The sequence below is a fragment of the Triticum aestivum genome, chromosome 4B (assembly GCF_018294505.1).
Source record: "Triticum aestivum cultivar Chinese Spring chromosome 4B, IWGSC CS RefSeq v2.1, whole genome shotgun sequence".
Classification (NCBI taxonomy): domain Eukaryota; kingdom Viridiplantae; phylum Streptophyta; class Magnoliopsida; order Poales; family Poaceae; genus Triticum; species Triticum aestivum.
The window spans coordinates 84,565,742-84,571,091 of NC_057804.1; positions in this window are offsets into that span (position 1 = coordinate 84,565,742).

Genomic DNA, 5,350 nt, shown 5'->3' on the forward strand with positions numbered 1-5,350 from the left:
AAACCAACCAAGGCCTTCTCCTGTTCAGGCTCAAGGTTGGTGCCTATCATGAAGGTAGCACCGGTGGGCTCGCCCTCGTCGACCGGTACCTGCTTGTTCTCCGCCTTGTCTTGGCTGAATAACTGCTTCTTCTTGGCCGGCGCAGCCCTCTTGGGCTCGGGGGTGGCTGAGCCGGCGGGCTGCGCCACCGCCGCAGTCTTGAAGGCAAGCTTGAGCGCTTGTAATGCATCCCCGGTGTCTCCGGACATGGTAAGGACGCCGTTGCTCCCGGGCATCTTCATGAGGTTGTACGCTGGGTGACTTGCGGCCATGAACCGGGCTAGGGCCGGGTAGCCGAGGATGGCGTTGTACGGGTGTCCGATGGGGGCGATGTCGAAGTCGATCAGCTCCGTGCGGAAGTTTTCGTAGGTGCCGAAGGTCACCGGGAGGCGGATCTGTCCCAGGGAGCCGGTGGAACCGCCTTCGACGCCCAAGAAGGGCCTGCTGGGCTGAAGCCGCTCTGGCGGCACGTGGAGGAGGCTGAAGGATACCACCGAGAGCACGCTGAGGCCAGCACCGCTGTCAATGAGGGTCCTGGTGACGGCCACCTGGTAGATGGTGGGGGTGCACAACATTGGGAGCGCGCCCGAGCAGGCTGAGTTGGAGGGGTGATCATCTGAGCTGAAGGCCAGATCGGCCTTAGGCGCCGCCCAACCCGGAGGAGCCCCATGCTGCGAGAAGGCGGCGCCGATCTGGCGGTTGAATGGCTTGATATGGCGGCCTGAGGGTGGCGCCTGCGAGCCACCCAGGAGAGCTGCGACGACCGGGGGCGCCGGTGCAGCGTACTGGGCGAGGAAGAGGCCGCGCAGCTCCTCCCAAGAGGCCACAGAAGCTGTTGGCAGGTGGAGCAGCCACATGCGCGGAACGCCGGTGAGGGCCATGGGAAACCAGTTAGCCATGACCCTGTCATCGCCCCCGGCCTCGAGGACGGCCTCCTCGTATGCCAGTAGGAAAGCCAGGGGATCCGCCATGCCGTTGTAGCGCGGTGGCATCTCTGGCTTGAACTTGTGCGGCCATTGCACCTGCCGCAAGGCAAGGCTCGGAGCCCCCTGGCCCCAGTGCTGGCACCGGCAGCCGGAGCGGGCGGCGCGTTGCCCACCATGAGGGCGAAGCGTGGTGTTGGTGGAGAGAAGGTCGGCGGAAGGGAAAGCTCCGGCGCACCCCTACATGGCGCGCCAAATGTCGGATTTCGGGTTCCGGCAGACCCTTAAGGTTCAAACTCTGGGGTGCGCGCGGAGATCACACCTCCTACCTACTCATGTCTCGCCGCCTCACAAAGGATCTAAACTACACGAAGAACAACACAAGGGACACGAGGTTTATACTAGTTCGGGCCACCATTGTGGTGTAATACCCTACTCTAGTTTGTGGTGTCGTGGATTGCCTCAGGGGCTGATGATGAACAATACAATGGAAGAAGTGCCTCGCGAGGGGAGGAGTTCTTGTGTTGGTGGTTCTGGCTAAGGTTCGACTGGTCGATCCCCTTGCCTTGAGAGTGGCTAGTCCTATTTATAGAGCGAGGCCCTGGTCCTCTTCCTAAATATTGAGCGGGAAGGGCGCCAACAATTGTCCATTTTGAAGGGGGACATCTAGTACACTTATCCTGACTAAAGTTGGTCCTCGCCTGCCAAAGACTCTGACGATGACGCTGGCTTGGGATCCACGATGACCTCCATCCTGCCGTTCTTCTGGTCTTGGTCTTGTTGCACCGAAAGGGTTGCCTTTGATTGATACCCTTGCCTGCGCTTGCCCCCTTTGCACCAAAGAGGAAACAAGGACTCTGCGTAGGCCGGCGCCCGCCTGGCGCCCGCCTGGCTTCGGTCGTCATGGCTTGCGTCACAGGAACCTCGTGAGGTACCCCGCCTTGATCTCTTCTCCTCCTCGCGAGCCAGCTTGACGAGGCTGTGCCTGAGGAAGCCTCCTATCATCCGCCCCGCGAGGCTTGGTCCCTCGCCAGGGTCTTGAGCTTGTATTGACAAAGATGGGCCGTACTGGGCCACTCCTTGAGCCACGCCGCAGGCCGCAGGAAGGCAAGTCTGGGTACCCCCATTCCCAGAACACCGACAGTCGCTAAGTACCTACCTACGGCGACTGAAAAATTGTCAAGGCCCACACATTTGCCGACACATAACATGTTATTAAGCAATTACTGACAGATACGTTGTTGTTGTGTGGTTGCCGACACTTCGTGTGTCCACAGTAGTGTATCTATGCCAACATATGATCCGAAGATAAAACTTAAAATCTACACCGACAGTTATTTTGTGGAGATTACTGGACCTTTCCCCACAGAAGTGTGTCATGTAAGCTCTACCGTGGTGTAACCATAGTAAGCAAAGAACATGCAAGTATGTAAAAAAATTGGACCTAATAATGGCCCACCCAACCGACATGTCTAATTTTCATAGGGCGGAGCATGAGAGGTCTCTACAATTTTGGATTTTCCCCTCATAAATTAATTGGTGCGGAATATTACAAATGATGGGTAGTTGAACTAGCATTTCATATGTTCTTTTGACTACATTATTTTCCTCCTCACATTTGGGATAGAGAAGAAATTTTTAGAAATGCCCATCAGTTGTATTCTACACCCATTACATTACCACGGAGAAACTGGAAATTGCAATGGCCCATCATGCTCCATCCTATGAAAATAATATATGATTGTTGTGTTGTCCATCATCACTTCCATATATTTTTCATATTTGTGTCTTATTTACTATGTTTGTCCTCTCTTGTGCTTCGGATGCCAAACATTTTTCCTTGGAGACCCGTAGACATTTGTATCGTACAGTGGGATTTCATCACACGAAAGACATGTAGAAGATTTAGATGTGCTTTTACCTGTTTCATTCCTTCTTGATATTGCATGTTTCCTGTTCTGGCATTGTTTCTTATTTAGTTTGTTTCATGTATCAGCAGTGGTGGCAGTCGTACGTCCTCTCTTCTGCATATATGATGTTACGCTTTGTCCGCTCCCGTAACTCTCTCCACAAATTTGCCAATGTGAAACATTGTTTACTCGAACTTGTACATATCATAAGATTTTTTCATGACTTGGTCATCGGATTGACCAATCATGTACACTTCCTTCAGTCTACACCATATGTCATTGAACAACACAATCTTGCAGTTCATTTCACCCCTTGTAGTTAGTGGCCTCATTCCTCTAATCTGCGGATTATTGTTTTACTTCTTGGTTAAATTTTCCAATAAACCTCACATTTCTCTGAATTTCCATTGATAAAATCGACAAGGTTGTTTAATCTACATGTTTAATGGAGTACATTAGAAACAAGTGTAATGGACAAGTTACAATAAAAATAGGTAGTATAAAGAAAATAATTACCAATCATATGTTGTCACTTCGGTCCATTATAGTCGCTTGCTACCCCTTTCTTTGGTGTTCTCCTCTAGTTTCTCTCCTTGTTTTCCACTCGAATTGTTGTAATTCACACAATAACCAGCCTCATATGCAATTCATTCAACATTCATCAAATTCATGAAGGGGATGTTAGAATCCATCATCTTCTATACAGTTGGGTACTACACAAAAAACTATGAAAAGTTTCCTATATAGAGAGTGTGTGAATTAACATGACTTATTCTCATGTTGCATGTAAAATACTTGAACGATTCTGTGAGTTGCATATTCCAGCTCATATGGATAATAATAAATTCAAAAGGTCTTTTGCCTTCAACTTGGTGAGTACTATCTTAAAATTTGGACGATGGGGTGACCCTTTGCATCACAACACTTGATCAATGTACCATGCAACTCCGAAGCTCATGGCATGTATGATGTATCGATAGGTACCTATGTTTAGTTTATGACATGCAAATCAATTTTCACTCAAACTCCTAGGTGCAAGCCACTTTTTTGGTCATACCTTTATGTCTTCTAAGTTGTGTTTATTAATTGTTGCTTAATTCTTCTTCATTGTAGGTAGTCTTTATGTTGTGTTGACTTTGCCGCCTTTTCAATTTTTATGTATTGATTAATAATCTGTGTGTTTAGTGTGTGTTTTTATAAGAATGTGATGTCAATATTTGGTAGTAGCAGATGTTTAGGTATCTTGATATTGCATGAGTGCAACTGGATCCTCTCGTTTTGTCTACATATTTAATTATTCTTGTTGCCCGATCAAAGATGCCTAGAGAGGTCAAATTGGGGGGGGGGGGGTAGGCGACTACCAATTTTTAGTTGTCTTGGTTTATTTTACCGACAATTACGGGGTAGTAAGTTCTCTATCAAGGCAACTAAATGATACACCCTATGTGTTGAAATACAACAAGCTAGTAAGCTACACAAGGGTACAACTAGCAATCAAGTAGTGACAAGTAAGAGATAGGGTAAGAGACAACTATTGCCAGCATGTTGCTAATAGTTGGTGCCCGAGTGCAAGGATTTGTAGCAAGCAACAATATTTTTCCTCAGTGAGAAACCAAGCACTAGTAGAAAACATGGCTTTGGTTGAGTCCTGGGTAAGGGCATTAATCCCAGTTCACTCACGAATCGGGACCAAAGGGTGCATCAATCCCGGTTCGTGAGGCCAGGGCGTCGGCCGGGCCTCGGGGGCCATTGGTCCCGGTTCCAGACGCGAATCAGGACCAATGGTCCTCGCTCCCGGCCCACCACCATTAGTCCTAGCTGGTGGCTTGAACCAGGACCAAAGGTTGTCCTTTAGTCTCGGTTTTAGCCACAAACCGAGACTAAAGAGAGGCCTATATGTACCCCCGCCCCTGCCCGCGAACAGAGCCAGTGCTCTATTTTTTTGGCCGGTTGTGGGAGAGGTTTGTGGTGCTCTAGCTCACCTCCTATGCACATGAGGTGTTCGATGAAATGCCCGAGCCACACTTAAGCTTTCTCCTCTCGAATCTCCTTGTCCAAGCTCCATTTTCCTCAAGATTTGTCTAGGTTTGGCGGTTCGTAATGTCCCGTCCCTGTCCTCACCGCCATCGATCGCCCGCGCCGGTCTCGTCACCGGCACCACCGTGGTGAGCCTCTTGTTCTTATCTTCCTTCTAAAAGAAAAAAAATCTTACATGTATGATTTAGATAGATACTTGTATATTTTTTACTTTTATTATTGTTTGTTATTATATAGCGCGATAGTTTTGGTATCCGCCTCCATCGGCCCTCGTCCTGTCTATGATTCGGATGTGGTATATATTATCTTTTATAACTATTTGTTTCATTTAGTGTTTATGACAATTATGCCGACCAACATGACATAGATGTTTTTATCTAGGAGGTATGTGAATAGGAAATTCCAACCGACCCTATTGTCAAGAGATTAAACTTAGTCGAA